Raw genomic sequence first — 17,508 nt, 5'->3', positions numbered from 1 at the left:
GATCAGAAATTAAAATAAAAAGACTATATCACACACACAAAGGCTCAGGTTAAATGTGGCAGCTTTCCCTAAGATAGCAGCAAGAGGAACCTGACTGTTCTGCACTTTCGCTCGGAAACATCAGATGAGTCCCACATTTAGAGTAAAATCCAAAGACATCAATTCACTTACAAATGTGTCTGGCAGCTAGTTGGTTGGCTGGTCGGTTGGCTCCCTCAATACTGGAGATTTACCAGGGACTATCACATACTATGCAAATGCTTTATACCACTGAGCCGAGTCCCACATTGCCCACCCCACTACTCCTCTTTCCTTCTGTTCTATCTACACTGGTCAGTCATCTTAGTTTCCTCAGATGTGACAAGCACTCTCTCACCTTAAAGGCTGTTTTCTTCTAGATCTGTGATTCTCAACCTTCCTAACGCTTTACTACAGTTCCTCACGTTTGATGACCCCCAACCATAAAGTTATTTTAGTTGCTACCTCATAACTATAGTTTTGCTACTGTTAAAAATCATGATATAAATATCTACATTTTCTAATGGTCTTAGGTGATCTCCATGAACCCTTAAGACCCCAAAAGAGTCACAACCCACAAGGGGAGAACTGCTATACTAGATGCTCATGTCTTGTCCTTAACTTGGTTCAGGTCTATACTCAGAGAATGCCACCTCATCCCTTTCCTGACAGCCCTAGAGATTCTCTGAGCTGGAGAGATGGTGTGCATGTGTGTGCATGTGTGTGAGGTTACAAATGCATGTGGAGGTCAGAGGCGGACATCAGGTGTCTTCCTAGGTTGCTTTTCTCTTTACTCCTGAAGCAGTCTCTGACCAGGTCCAGAGTTGCCCAGCTTCTCTAGTCTGGCTAGCCATCTCACTCCTGAAATCCCCTCTCTGCTTCCAGAGAGCTGGGATTGCAGGCAAGCCACCACCCACCCACCCAGCTTTTATGTGGGTGCTGGTGATCCCAACTCTGCTCTTCACTCGTCTATGGCAAGTGTGTGATGCTCTGAGCAATCTCCCAAGCCCCCAGTAGCTACTCTTTTAATTTAGTATACCAAGAAATGGGTTTTATAGCAACATTTTCATGCAGCTATATCATTACACGTCATTTTTATCCTGTTGCACCCTCCTCATCCCCCTAACTCCTCTTGCTGTCCTGCTTCCATTCCACAAATCTTCATTTGAGAAGGTAAGTCTGGTGGCTATGTCGGAGCAAAGCTGTGGGCTGAGGAGACGATGTGGAGACGTGGAAAGGAAGAGGAACCGTGAGGCAGGTAGTCCAAGTCAGAAAATATTACAGTATGTGATAAAAGATAAAGTGAATTTAATCATTGAAATGCTAGATAACATTTAAATAATTGATTGGCAACTGTGTAATTAGACTTATCTGGGTTTTCATCCTGCGTTAAGCAGTGAGATAGATGCACGCATTATAAAAACTTGAGAGTAGAGAAAATGTACTACTTGGTATCCCTGGCCTTTTAAAATTGGGATTCATTTAGAGAGCTGCACGTCACGAGAACCGTGAGCTGGACTCAGTGGCATGTCATGTAGGAGAGGCATTTTAGCTGCCCGTGGGCAGGGTGTACACTGGGTCTATTCCTCACACTCAAGATCACAGTCCCCCCTCCCAAGACAGCTCACACACTTACTGTGCCCAGTGTGTAGCATTCCTACAGCAGACACTTAAGCCTTTGTCAGCGTTGTATAGACAGCTCCCAAATATCATTACAGAGTCTCCTGTAAGCACACTTTCCCCCCTTCCTTCCAGTCTCCAAGGAGTAAGTACTTTCTGAAGTGGATTCACTGCACAGAAGGAAAAATACAAACACAGGTTTGAATCCTTCACTGCCATTTACTGGAAAACTTAAAGTGTGTTTTTCCGTGGCTCTCAATTAGGTGTAGCAATATGTTGAATATGGAATGTGAATTCAGTAAGATGAACTAGGACTCCTCTGCAGTGTTGGCCCTCATACTCACACTTGTCTTGAGAATGTAAGACTCCATAAGTTCCCCTGGGTGGAGACAAACCAACTCACTCTTTGTTATACCAATAATATGTGTGTGTGTTTGCTCCAAACAAGTGTCTTGGACCCCTATGAAAGCATTGCCTGGCTGGGGAGTAGCCTGTCTTTATTTACATATGTATATTAGACTTAATATCTAATACATGTGCTTAGAAAGAATATGCATTTTGCAACTGAACATGCTAAGACTAGGTAGATATTATGTATCTATATGCTCTCCCCACATGGCAAGTTACAGATTTTTCTCTTTGTTCTCTCAACTTCTAATGTATATAAGCTTGAGATTCACAGTTTCAAGACTCATATTAATTAAAACCACATCTGTTTAGCTAACTGAATCTTTCCCCACCATCATGACTCATTAGCTGCTATGATCTCTGCAGTAAATTGGTTGGTTGGTTGGTTGGTTGGTTGGTTGGTTGGTTGGTTGGTTGATTGGTTGGTTGATTGGTTGGTTCACGTAACCATTTTTTGGTTGTTGTCTCCAAGGCATATATCTTCATTTTTCACCCTTTTGATTATGTCTTCAATGAGTCCTACTAATAGCAGTCTCTATTTATTAGCTAATGATGGTTTTTAACGTAACTGAATGATCAGCCCCTTTCCTGTGCCTAATTGCTATTATATTTGAAATGAAATCTGCCATCTCTCTTAAAGCCTTTGCATTTGATCAATTACATCTCTTTTCTCTCCTCTTTTGTTCCTTGTTAAGAGTGGTGTCTGGTTCTAATACATCAATGCCTCTTAACAAGTTTAAACCCTACACTTATTTTCCTTTCTTGTTCTTAGAACTATGTAGCATTTTAATCAAGCAAAATTCTTCTTTGATAATAAAAGGACATCAGACACCTGAATTCTACCTACTCTTCTTGACTCATGCTCTGTAGCTGTGTGCTTTAATACTGTATTTTAAAAGTCTACAACATATGCTGAGGACATGGCTCAGTGGATACAAGCTGGCTGTTCTTGCAGAGGACCTGGATTCAGGTCCCAGCACCCACATCAGGTGTCTCTCTGCCTAGAACCAACTCCAGGACAGCCAATACCTCTGGCTTCCCATGGGCACCTGCGCTCATGTGCACACAGATACATAATTTAAAAAATAAAAATTGTTGGGGGATGGCTTTGTGCACTGTGTATTCAGATGCTGGTTGCTGGGCCCAGATGGTTGGTTGCAGATGGGACATAGGCATTGTAAAGCATCTCCTGTCTCAATGCTGTGTAAAGATTGTTTTCCATCATCTCTGACTGATTAATAAAGTGCTAATTCACCAGTAACTGGGCAGGAGAGAATAAGGCAGGACTTCTGATCCCAATGATGGGTTCTGGTGGAGACCAGAGCGAGGGGGATTCACCATGAGGTCTCCGTGAGGAGAGGACGAACGGAGCAGAAACAGCCAGGGTGGTGGGACCAAGGTGGCGGCAATGCTGTGTGGCTAGAAAGTGGCTGGGAAGCAGGCCAGGCCAGCACGGTCAAGGTAGCCTAGCACAGGATCGGCATAGCTACTAGTGCTGGCAGCTTGTTAATAAAAATGCCAGGTCTCAGGGCTGGAGAGATGGCTCAGTGGGTAAGAGCACCGACTGAGTTCAAATCCCAGCAGCCACATGGTGGCTTACAACAACCCGTAATGAGGTCTGACGCCCTCTTCTGGTGTGTCTGAAGACAGCTACAGTATACTTAATTATAATAAATCTTTTATAAAAAAATGCCAGGTCTCCATGTCTTTACTGGGTAACACAGAGGACGTAGAAAAGCCCCCAGAAGGACATTTACAAAAAATGAATCTTTAAAACAAAAAAGCCCAAGGTCCTTCTCAGCTATCCAAGTTCAAGGCCGGCTTTGGACTATCGCCTAAGCGACACAGGCTTAATTTACTTTTATATATTTACATAGGTGTACATCAACTGTAGTAAGTCTGAATTGTTTTATTTTTAACAATCAGCTCTTACATTATTTGCTTGTTCTGTGTATGTGTGGTGGCCAAAAGACAATTTATGAGAGTAAGTCCTCTCCCTCTACTATGTAGATCCCCGGGATCAACTGACCCACTGAGTCAACTCACTGGCCCTAAAATGCCTTATTTTATCTATTATTTTTTATAAAATTGTTTTGGTTTTTATTAATCATTTTATTTGTTTACATTTCAAATGTTATCCCCCTTCCAGTCTCCCCTCCACGAACCCTCTACTCCATCACCCCCTTTGCCTCTAAGAGGGTGCTCCCCACCCACCCACCCCCCACTCCCGCCTCACCACTCTAGAATCCCCTTTCTCTGAGGCATCAAGCCTCCACAGGACCAAGTGCCTCCCCTACCACTGATGTAAGATAAGACAGTCCTCTGCTACTTAAGTAGTAGGAGACATGGACTGGCCCATGTATACTCTTTGGTTGGTGGTTTAGTCCCTGGGAGCTCTAAGGGGTCTGGTTAGTTGATATTGTTGTTCTCCCTATGGGGTTACCATCCCTTTCATTTCCTTCAGCTCTCTCCTAACTCTCCCATTGGGTTCCCCAGGCTCAGTCCAATGGTTGACTGTGAGTATCTAGCTTAAATTTATTTATTTATTTATTTATTTATTTATTTATTTATTTATTTGGTTTTTCGAGACAGGGTTTCTCTGTGTAGGCCTGGCTGTCCTGGAACTCACTCTGTAGCCTGGAACTCACCAGGCTGGCCTCGAACTCAGAAATTCGCCTGCCTCTGCCTCCCAAGTGCTGGGATTAAGGGCGTGTGCCACCATCGCCCAGCTTATTTTTTTAATTACAGGTGTGTGTGTGTATGTCTTGGGTAAGACGTATGTACATAGGAGTGCAGGTACCCACAGAGGCTAGAAGAGGATTTCTGATCTCTTGGAGCTAGAGTTACAGGTATTTCCTGGGTACCGGAAATAAAAATGGGGCGTCTACAAGAGCAGCATGTGCTCTAACCCACTGAGCTCATCTTCTGAGCACCGCTTAGAGAAAAGGCATCATGGTAGCCACGGCACTTCTGAAAGTTATGTGCCTTTATCCTAGCTGTTTTTAATATTGGGTTGTGAGGGAAATCGGGGTTCTTCTGTGACCTTTAAAGTCCTGTTAAAATACCTTAAATGGAATTCCAGCTGTCAGTTATAAACATATAGGAAAGTGAAAGCACATACACGGAGAACTGGGGGCTTTATTTTACTGTCAAAAGCTGAGTAGCTAACTCCATGATTTAAGTATTCCACTGGAGCTCAGATCCCCAGAATCTACCTACATGCCTGCCAGCCTCTGTGGCCTGCCTGTCATACCAGCCCACAATCCACAGAGCAAGTTCTAGGTTTGATAGACCTGGCTTCAATGAGTGATCCAGGGTAATCAGTGGCGTCTACCTCAGGCGTGCACAAGCACATGTGCAGCACACACACACACACACACTCACACACACAGCGCAAACCACACATACTGAAAGTGAAAACACTGGTGTGTGTGAGTAGCACTTTGCCCTTTAAGTGGTATTTGCCCCTACACATCTTTCCTGTGTCAAGATGACTGGTTCTACTCCTTTTAAATTTAGACCTGGGGCTGGAGAGATGGCTCAGCAGTTAAGAGCACTGACTGTTCTTCCAAAGATTCTGAATTCAAATCCCAGCAACCACATGGTGGCTCACAACCATCTGTTAGGAGATCTGACTCCCTCTTCTGGGGTGTCTGAAGACAACTACAGTGTACTTAAATAGATAAATTTAAAAAAAAAAAAAAAGCAAAAGCAAAAAATTTAGATCTGCTTCTATTGTTTGATGGGTTGGTTGGCTTGTTTGTTTTTTATAGTATTGTACAATATTTCTGTATTCATGACATATCCTTTAATGTGGAATTTCCCTCTTTGGGGACAGATTCACGCTTTTTGTCACACTTCTCTCATCCTTGGTGGTGGTAACTTACCTTCACCAAGTTCCTCTGAAGCAGTGGCAGTACCAGCACCCACAGTCGGCCCTCTGTAGCACGGTACATACTCCCAGGCAGAGTCCACTGTGGCAGGCCCTTCATCTCTGCCAGCCGCCTCCTCCTGTTCTACTGTTTCTATCTACTGTTGTAAGATGTCACGTGGGCACCATGGAGCGATCACAACACTAAGCCTTGCTGTGAGCATACAACAGATGCACAGGGACTGATCGTGAGGCACCCCCGGCATCTGCCTGGGATGAACTAGCACTTCATGCAGTTAATGCCTGGCACACTGTGTGACCAAGAGCTGAATTGTGCTGTTATAAGATGTGCTGTTTTATCAAATAATAGGTATTGAAATCTTAGTCCATAGAAATCATGCAAAAAAAAAAATCCCACTTGGTACATTGACACAGACAGGCTTGAATCTGACTGTTAAGAAATAATCCCTCTAATTTTAGATCAGATAATGAATCTCACAGCACTTCAAATCACCATTAGTACGTGTTGAAGTACTTCTTACATCTCTGTTACTTGACAATGTCAATCTTAAAATGCATCCTAGAGTGACAGTTTTAGCAATCACAACAAGACTGTATCTTTTAAAGCTAGGCATAGTGACACACACCCTGGCACATAGCAGGTCATCCACCCCTGTCTGTCTATCAAGTTCGAGGCCAGCTTGGGATACACAAGATCCTGACTCATAACAGCCAAGAACCCCTCGGTTTGATGCTATGAACTATCCAGCACGTTTTTATTAGTTGTTTGCGTGGTATAATTCTGCTTGCTCATCCAGCCACTTGCAGTCACATGTGGTTCAGTTTAGCATTCGGTAAGACAGGACAAACAGCGTAGGCTGTCTTCAAGACAGGCATGGAGGTCCATTCGATAGCAAGCCAAGGGATGCTGGCTATCCTGTGCCTTGCTGTCGGCTTGTGTGATCCGTCTGTCTGAGCCAGCAGTTGCTTTTTCTTTCTTCCTCCCTTGCCACGGACTGGGAGGAATCCCTTGTTCCGCAGGATGAGTAGAGTTCTGGTTGGGTGGGCAAAAAATTCGGCGGATGACAGAGTCGACACAAGGAAGTACTGAATCTGAGTGCATTTCTCAAAAATGGCATCAGACTTTTACAATCATTACAAAAGAGAATTGGTAATATCTAAAAAGGAACAACTCCAAGCAATTGTAAACTTCTGAGCTATATACATTGGCTATTAGTATATAAATTAAAAGTTTGATTTTAGCACTTTAAAAACAGTGACTATAGCACATAGTTTAATTATGGCTATTATGAATAGAAAAGCAATGACCATGGTCAAGCAAGTGTCTCTGTAGTGGGAGATAGAGTGCTTTGGGTACTCTATGCCCATGACTAATACAGCTGGATCTTGAGGTCCATCGATTACCAGCTTCCTAAAGAACAGAGACATTGATTTCCATAGTGGTTCTGCACATTTGCACTCCCCTAAAAATGAGTAAATGTCCCCTTTTCCCACATCCTCACAAAATGTACTGTCATTTGTGTTATTGATCTTGGTCATTCTGAGTGGCGTAAGATTAAATCTTAGGGTAATATTAATTTACATTTCCCTGATGACTAAGGATAGTTAACATTTCTTTGTTTCTCAGCCACTTGTTACATCTTTTGAGAACTCTCTGCTTAGATCCATACCCCATTTATAACTGGTTTGTTTTCTTGATGCTTAGCCTTTTTGTTCTTTACATAGTATATATACTAACCCTCGATTGGCTGTATAAGGATGAAGATCTCTTCCCACGCTGTAGGCTGTCACTGTGCCTGAATGTTGATGTCCTCTGCCATGCAGAAGCTTGACAGCTTCCTGAGGTCCCTGAGTGCCTGTGCCATCAGTGCCTGTGTCCTGTTCAGAAAGTCGTTTCCTGTGCTAGCAAGTTCAAACTGATCTATCCTCCACTTTTTCTTCAATCAGATTCCGGGTGTCTGGTCTTCTGTTGAGGTTCCTGATCAATCTGTAGTTGAGGTTTGTGCAGGATGATAAATATGGATCTATTTGGATTCTCTGCACACAGCTATCCAGTTTGACCAGCACCATTTGCTGAAGATATTGTCTTTTTCTCCAGTGTTTATTTTTGAGATTCACCATCAAAAGCCAGGTGGTTATAGGTATGTGGACTCATGTCTGGGCCTTCAGTTTCATTCCACTGATCAGCGTGTCTGTCCTTAAGTCCATGGCATGTTGTCTGGACTACTATAGCTCTATACAATTTGAGATCTGGTGCTGGTACCTCCAGCACTTCTGTTATTGTTCAGGGTTGTTTTAGTTATCTTGTTGTTTGTTTGTTTGTTTGTTTTTGATGTTTCTATATAAAGCTGAAAATTATCCTCAAAAAACTGTAAAGAATAGTGTTGGAATTTTGATGGAGATTGTATTGAATCTGTACACTGATTTTGGTAGAATGTCCATTTTTACTATTTTAATCCTTCTGATCCATGAGCATGGGAGATCTTTCCATCTTCTGATATCTCCATTTCTTTCCTCAGTGTCTAAATGCTTTTAATCATGCAAATCTTTCACTTTCTTGGTTAGAGTTACCTCAAAACATCTTAATTTTTTGAGGCTATTGTGAAAGGTGTTGTTTCCCTGATTTCTTTCTCAGTCAGTCTGTTTGCCGTTTATAGATACAAAAACTACTGATTTTTGTGTGTTCATTTTGTATCCCGTTACTTTGTTGAAAGTGTTTATCAAATATATAAGTTTTCTGGTGGAGTTTTTAGGGTCTTTTATGTATAAAATCTCATGTATGTACAGATACTTTCTTTCTTTTCTGTTTGTACCTCTTAGTCTCCTTCAGTTGTCCTCCTGCTGTAGCCATGACTTTCAGTACTATATTGAACAGGTATACATAGAGCAGACAACCTCGTCATGTTCCTGAATTTAGTGGAAATGCTTTGAGTGTCTCTCCATCTAGGCTGATGTAAATTGTTTTTGATACATTGAAGTATGTCCTTTGTGTTTCTAATCTCTCTAGGACTTTATTATGAAGAGGTGTTAGGTTGGGTCAAAGGCCTTTTCTGCATCGTTTTAAAATTTACATCCCAAATGCTGCCCCCTCCCAGTCACCCCTCACAGACTTTCCTCCCCCCTTAAGACTCTTCACCTCTGAGAAAGCAGACCCACCAGGGATATTCCCCAACCCTGATGCATCAAATCTCTGCAGAATTAAGTGCACCCTCTCCCACCGAGGCCAGATAAGGCCCTTCCTCTGCTAGGGGCCTCAGACCAGCCTGTGTATGCTCTTTGGTTGGTGGCTCAATCTCTGCTGGATACAAAATTAACTAAAAAAAAAAAAAATCAGTAGCCCTCCTCTACACAAGCAATAAACGGGCTGAGAAAGAAGTTAGGGACACAATACCCTCCACAATAGCTGCAAATAATATAAAATACCTTGGTGTACTTCTCAGCAAGCAAGTGAGAGAGACCTGTATGACAAGAACTTCAAGTCCCTGAAGAAAGAAATTGAAGAAGATATCAAAAGATGGAAAGACTTCTCTTGCTCATGAGTCGGTAGGATTAACATAGTGAAAATGACCATCTTACCAAAAGCAATCTACTGATTCAATGCAATCCCCTTTAAAATTCCAACACAATTCTTCACAGATCTTGAAAGAACAATTCTCAGCTTCATATGGAAAAAAGAAACCAAAAACACAAATCAAGGTGTGGTATTCAGGGTTTCTCTTCCTGCATAAAACATCATGACCAAGAAACAAGTTAGAGAGGAAAGGGTTTATTCAGCTTACACTTCATCACCAAAGGAAGTCAGGGCAGGAACTTGGAGGCAGAAGCTGATGCAGAGGCCATGAAGGGGTGCTGCTTACTGGCTTGCTTCCCCTGGCTTGCTCAGCTTGCTTTCTTATAGAACCCAGGACGACCAGCCCAGGGATGGCACTACCCACAAGGGGCCCCCCAACCCTCGATCACTGATTGAGAAAATGCCTTACAGCTGGACCTCATGGAAGCATTTCTTCAAGGGAGCCTCCTTTCTCTGTGATAATTCCAGTTTGTATCAAGTTGATACACAAAAACCAGCCAGTATACCAGGATAGCCAAAACAATCCTGGACAGTAAAAGAACTTCTGGAGTTATCACACCCCAGACATGTTTGTTCTGCATCTTAAGGAGCTGATTATGTGGCTTTGTCATTCAGCCTCTCTGTGTGGTGGGCCATATTTACTGACTTAGAATGTTAACAGCTTTCATGCCTCTGGGATGAAGCTTACTTGACCATGGTGGATGATCTTTTTGATATGTTTTTGTATTCAATTTACAAGTATTTTTATTAAGAATTTTTTTGCATGAAGGATATTGGTCTGTAATTTCCTTTTTTGGTTGGTCTTTGTGTAGTTTTTTAATTAGGGTAAGAGTGATTTTGTAAAAAGAATTAGAAGATGTTCCTTCAGTGTCTATTTTGCAAAATAATTTGAAGTATATCAGCATTAATTCTTCTTTGAAGGTCCGGTAGAGTTCTTAACTAAATCAATCTGGCCCTGGGTTTTGTTGGACTGGAGACTTTTAATTACTATTCTATTTAACTAGAGGTTACAGGTCTGTTTAAATTGCTTTTTATCTTGATTATTGTTGATAGGTCATCCATATGAAGAAATCCATCCACTTCCTTTTGGTGTTCCAGTTTGGTGGAGTGCAGATTTTTATAATTCTCTGGATTTCCTTGGTGCCTCTTGTAGTGTCCCCATTTTCATCTCTAATCTTATTTCATTCTTCTCTTTCCTTCTTTTAGTTAATTTGGCTAGAATTTTATTAATCTTACTGATTTTTTTTCAAAGGACCAACTTCATTTCATCGATTCTTTGTATTGTTTTTGCTGTTTCTATTTCATTGATTTCAGCTATGAGTTTGATTATCTCTTGCCATCTACTCTTTGGGCATGTGATTTGTTGTTGTTGATGCTCTAAAGCTTTCAGGTATGTTGGTAAAGATATGGAATCTCTCCAATTCTTTAATGTAAGCACTTAATGCTGTCAACCTGCCTCTTGGAACTGCTTTCATTGTGTCCCATAGGTTTGGGTATGTTGTGTTTTCATTATCATTCAATTCTAAACAGTTTTTAACTTTCTTCTACATTTCTGTCTTGTTGCATTTTTCATTCAGCAGTGAGTTGTTCGAGTTCCTTGAGTTTGTATACTTTCTATTGTTTCTATTGTTGTCCAGCTTTAATCTGTGGTAATCAATTGGATGCAGGACAAAGGTTATTTTTAATTTCCTTGTAGCTGTTGAGACTTGCTTTGTGTCCAATTTTGGAGAAAGTTCCATGAACTTCTGAGAAGAAAGTATATTCTCTTATGTTTGGGCAGAATGTTCTATAGATGTCTGCTAGGTCCACTTGGCTTATGATGTTATTTAATTTCAGCATTCTTCTGTTTGGTTTTTGTCTGAGTGACCTGTCTATGATAAGAGTTGGGTATTGAAGTCAATATGTGAATGAAGCTGTAGTGGTGTTTCTTTTATGAACTTGAGTACCCTAATGTATGTTGCATAGATGTTTAAAATTGCAATATCCTCTTGGTGAATTTTTCTTTTGATAGTATGTAGTGTCCTTCTCTGTCTCTTCTGATTTGTTTTGGTTTGAAGTCTACATTGTCAGACATTAAAAACAACTATACTGCTTGCTTCTTGGGTCCATCTGCTTGGAATATCTTTTTTTCCTCATGAGGTGATGTCTACCCTTAATGTTAAGCTGGGTTTCTTGGATGGAGCAGAAGGATGGATCCTGATTTCTTTTCCATTCTGTTAGTCTGTGTCTTCTTATTCGGGAATAAAGACAATTGATATTGAGAGTTATCCATGAGCAGTGTTGACTATCGATAGTTTGTTGTGGTGGTGTGGGTTGGGTTTTTTTTTCCCTCTCTTTTTATGTGCTACTGTGAGACTATTCAGTCTTTGAGTTTTCTTGGGTGTGGTTCACTTCTTCAGATTGGAGTTTTCCTGCTAGTGGCTTCTGTAGTTAAGGATTTATAGATATAGTGCTTAAATTGGTTTTATTGTGGAATGTCTTTCTCTCTTCATCTATTGTGACTGAAAGTTTTGCTGGGTATAGTAATCTGGGGTGGCATCTGAGGTCTGTCAGAGTTTGTAGAACATCTGGCCAGTTCCTTCTGTTTTTCAGATTCTTCTGAGAAGTCAGACATTAGTCTAATGGGTCTGCCTTTATATATCAATTGGTCTTTTTCCATTGTAGCTTTTAATATCCATTCTTTGTTTTGTCCATTAAGTGTTTTGATTACTATGTATCATAAGAAGTGTTTTTTCTAGTCCTGTTGATTTAGTATTTCCCAGCCTTAGTCTCTCTCTCTCTCTCTCTCTCTCTCTCTCTCTCTCTCTCTCTCTCTCTCTCTCTCTCTCTCTTTCTCTCTCTCTCTCCACTCCCCCAGCCTCAGTCAAACCCTCCCATCCTCCCATCACCCTCCAACTCACCCTGAAGGTCCACCATGGCAAGCTCTCAGGGCTGGGGTTTAGTTCTGTGGCCCTGCCTCTTTTCTGACTGGTTAGCAGCCACCTCATAGATAATTACTTTTTTTTTTTTTACTGTCACCCCTGAAGCTATGTATGCATAGAATATATACAAAACACTAAATAAAATACGCCCAAGTGAATTCCACTTTCCTCCTTATCCCCTTTTTTATAATTTCTGATTATTTGCTGATTCTCTCTCACACACACACTTTGACAATTACTATGGTTATTTTCTTATAAATTATCTTTTAGCTCTTAAAAATCTACTAGGGAATTTATATAAATAAGATTTTTGGCTCAACTCACCTTACTTTAAGAAACCACCTAGATGTATAGTTCTGTATCATAGTGCCTTTGCAGACAACCACAGGTTCCAAATTCTGTGACTCTTAGTGAAGGACGAAATCACAGCTTATTTGAATTGGGCTGTGAAGCATTTTAGACAAACCTCTCACATGTGCACCTCCAGAAGAAAGCAAGAGCAGATGTAAGTGGACTAAATCATTTTCATACATCCTACAACGTTCGTTGATCTGCAAAGACACTGGCCCTTTTTATTGTCTGTGCCAAATACATTAGTTAGACGTTATTATCTGTTTTATTGTTCTGACTTAAATCTGATGGGCACACAGTTACATTGTTATCTGGGCAGCATCTTCGTGGCATTCAATTACACTCATCCCAGGCAGACCCACATCGAAGGCTTTTACAAACATTTAGATATATGTTTGTCCATGGAGTTTTCTCCACCCACCAACTTGTTGAGTAATTTTATAAAACCAAATAAATCAGATCTGCCTGACATTATCTGTCTTCATGAACAAATGCTGTCCACCGCCCATCACATTGTTATATCTAAATGATTTCAGATCAATTTGGCTAGCTCTAACTTGGGCAATTGCATTCTGCCAGCCCCAAAGTCCCTCTGTTTTTCAATTGGAGACATTATTCTTCCTTTCACTTAACAAAGTGTTCTGAGCAACAAGCAGGCAAGCATCTGAGCCAATCAAGCCTAGTTTCCAAAAGGTTTGCATCTGACAGGCTAACTGAAACTGTATGCTACACCCATGCCACAGTTTCATCTGGCAGCATTCTTACCTAAACCATGGTGCTAGATAGCCTAAAGTCGTGTTTTACTGCATTAACAGAAACTGTAGAAAAAAAAAAAAATCTTCTTTTATATATGCTTTTAATATACAATACTAGATTTCTTGGTAAATCATAGCATTTATTTGAAATTGAGTTTTATATCAGAAACTAATAATGAGCTATGTTAGACATTATTTTATTGAGAAATGTTATTATAGCTTGAGCTACAGAAGAGTGGTCATTATACTTCATCCAATAAAAATTATGGTTGTGTCCAGTGTGGTGGATTGCATGCCTATAATCCTAGCACTTGGGAGGCTAAAGCAAGATGATGGAGTTTAATTACAGCCTGAACATAGTAAATTCAAGGCCTGTCTAGCTTAAATAGCAAGACTCTGCCACACACACACACACACACACACACACACACACACACACACACACAGGGATAGGCTCTTTTTATGTTAAGATAACCAAATATTCTAGACTTGGTGATGCACACCTCTAATCCAGCATCCAGGAGCAGAAGCAACCGAGTCTCTGAGAAGTCAAGGCTAGGCTGGTCTGCACAATGAGTTCCAAGACAGCCAAACTACACAGTGAAATCTTGTCTCAAAAACAAACAAACAAACAAAATCAATCAAAAGTAAACAAGCAAACACTGTTCATCATCCGGCATAAGACAACTCCAAAAATGTGATAAAATTGTTGACGCGATTTCACTTACAGATAATGGCCTTTGAAGTCTAAAGCTGCTCTTCACAGGTGGAATTTATCTAAAGTCTGCATTAACTCTGAGATGAGAGACACACTAGGCTAGCTGATGAACTCAGTGCACTGCAAAGCGTGTTTCTGGAAAGGGAGAGAGATGAGCGAACTTCCGATTCTCTCCAGTGTTGCTATCTTAACTTTATCCTTGAGCTTCTGTGCCTACTAAGTGTGTGTGAAGCTTTGTGGGAGCCACTGCAATCAGCCCAGGAGACAGCTACTGTGGGAAGATTCAAACAAGCAGGGAGAGACAGAATAAATACCAAACTTGTCATTATTTATTTTTGAAAACTATCTCCTTTACTGGAAGAGTGTAGCTGAAGTCTCTCTATGAATAATAATATTCCATAACAAAAATAAGGTGACCAAAACCCAGGAGAAACATACAAAGAGGGAATTCAGAAGACCTGAGCTGTCCTCTGAGCACCTTTGCGCTCACTGGGAAGTTGTCTCTTGATTTATGTATCTTGTTTATTTGTTTACTTATGAAAGACATGATAACTCGTGGGATCAAGTATAATGATCTTTTGCTTTCTGACATTCTACTATTAGATATCAACCAAGCTTCTTTTAGTGAAAGACATTAAATTCTCTGTTGGGAAGTATTATTGGGACAGGGAAGGATAAATATTACATGTTGGTTACATTTCTTTCATCCGGTCTTCTTTTCTATCTTCTCTAGGGACTTTATGTAGGGGCAGTTAGAATATTGGCCTGAATATCATTGCATATCGGGGTTGTCAGTCATTAAGAAAGCTTTTGCCTGCCCGGGCACATGTTAACTGGAGAGCTTTTAGGTAAGGGCAGCCATGCTTGCCAATGAAGCAGATTTGCCTGAAGGCATGATTGTTGCTGTTTTGTGAAGTAGGAGAGATTTTTAACATAGCAGAAAGGCTGGGCAGGGTGGGGCAAGCCTTTAGTGCCAGCATTCAGGGGGCAAAGGCAAATAGACCTCCGTAAGGTGGAAGCTAGCCTGGTCTACATATAGAGTTCCAAGAGAGCCAGGGCTATGTAGTGAGACTTCGTCTCAAAAACTCAACAATAACAGTAATTATATATAAATATTAAACTAAATATAAATATATTATAATTCTTTATCTTTTGAGCTGGAGAGATAGTTCGGCAGTTAAGAGCGCTTTCTGCTGTTTTAGAGGATAGTTCCCAACACCCGTGTCAGAAAGCTCACAACTACATGTGGCTCAAGCTCCAAAGGATCCAATAAGCTCTGCTGGTCTCTGTGGGGACTGAACTCTGCACAAACACACAAAGACACATACATACATACACACAATTGAAAATAAAAATGAGATCTTAAACAATACCAAAACAGAAGGGCAGCATCTCTCTGTAAGGCAGGCAAACCTCTGGAGCTGGCAGGCCGGTACCCTAGCTAAATCAGTGAGGTCCTATTTCAGTGAGAGAGCCTGTCTCAAAACATAAGGTGGACTTTCTGGAGTCTAACTTCTTGAGCTCTTTTTATATTTTAGATATCAGCCCTCTATTGCATGTGGGGTTAGTGAAGATCTTTTCCCAGTCTGTGGGTTGTCGTTTTGTCCTATTGAGGGTGTCCTTTCCCTTACAGAAACTTTTCAGTTTCATGAGGTCCCATTTATCAATTGTTGATCTTAAGGCCTGAGTCATTGGTATTCTGTTCTGGAAATTTTCCCCTGTGCCAATGCATTCAAGGCTTTTTCCTACAGATTCAATGTATCTGATTTTATGTAGAGGTCCTTAATCCCCTTGGATTTGAGCTTTATACAAGGTAATAAATATGGATCAATTTGCATTCTTCTACAAGCAGACTGCCAGTTAAACCTGCACCATTTGTTGAAGATGCTTTCTTTTTTCCACTGTATGGTTTTGGCTTCTTTGTCAAAGATCAAGTGTTTGTAGGTATGTGGATTTATTTCTGGGTCTTCAATTCTATTCCAATGATCGATCTGTTTGTCTCTATACCAATACCATGGGGTTTTTATCACTATTATTCTGTAGTACAGCTTGAGGTAAGGGACGGTGATTCCCCTGGAAGTTTTCTTATTGTTGTAAATTGTTTTTGCTATCCTGGGACTCCAACAAAACAAAAAACCCAATTAAAAATGGGGTACAGAGCTAAACAGAGAATTCTCAACAGATGAATCTCAAATGACCAAGAAGAACTTAAAGAAATGTTCAACATTTCATCAGGGAAATTCAAATCAAAATGACCCTGAGATTCCACCTTACACCAATCAGAATGGCTAAGATCAAAAACTCAAATGACAGCACATACATAAAGTAAATAAATAAATCTTAGAAAGAAGGGAAGGAAGGAAGAAAGGAAGGAAGAAACAAACAAACGAACAAACAAAGGAGGAAATAAATACCTGTGTGTATATGCACAGCTCAATGTGCCATCAACTTTAGCGAAGGGAGTCTCCTTTTGCAGTGGGTAGTTGTTACTGCAGCGACTCATTCATAGTCAAAATAAGTAGCTACTTCTTTTGTAACTAGGGAAACCAGAGCACAGTGGGAAGCCTGGTCAGGCCTGAAAATATGTAAGTACTGGGTGCTCAGCCCTAAGTGAGACGCCTCTACCAATCCCTCACGGCTCAGAGAACACTTCAGAAGGGAGCAGAAAGACTATAAACCCAGGGACGAGCGCACTGGACCACACTGCAACACCATCATGCAACACCAACATTCTGGATCGATGGAGGAGGTGGTGATGAACTTCTACCCCTAGCTGAGAAGGTTTTGGCTTAGGGGGAGGATTCATTTCGTGGGCTGGGGTGGCAAGAGGAGGTGGCCCATGCTCTAATGGATGGCATCACAACTCATGTACATGCACATAGGTCTAATCGAGCCCATTGGGCTGTTACAGAGGAAAAGGAAGTGAAGGAGGGGGCAGACGAGGAGAGTACGGGGAGGTGGAATCGGGAGGGAGGACTTAGGTTGCATATGATCAAGACACCCTGTATAAATGTGTGGAATACGTTTACAAATGTCAAATAATAGATTTTTAAAAAAAAAATCTAAAACAAAAGAAAGAGCAAGGTAGAGGGTGACCTGGCACAGGAGAGAGCATGTGCCGAGATGCCCAGACTGGAAGGAAGCAGCTGCAAGCCAAAGGATGCCAGCTGCCAGGAGGAGCCAGGAGGAGCCAGGAGGAGCCAGGAGGAGCCAGGAGGAGCAAGGAGGAGCCAGGAGGAGCCAGGAGGAGCCAG

This window comes from Mastomys coucha, unplaced genomic scaffold, assembly GCF_008632895.1.
Source record: "Mastomys coucha isolate ucsf_1 unplaced genomic scaffold, UCSF_Mcou_1 pScaffold6, whole genome shotgun sequence".
Lineage (NCBI taxonomy): Eukaryota > Metazoa > Chordata > Mammalia > Rodentia > Muridae > Mastomys > Mastomys coucha.
This window is presented reverse-complemented; position numbering follows the sequence as displayed.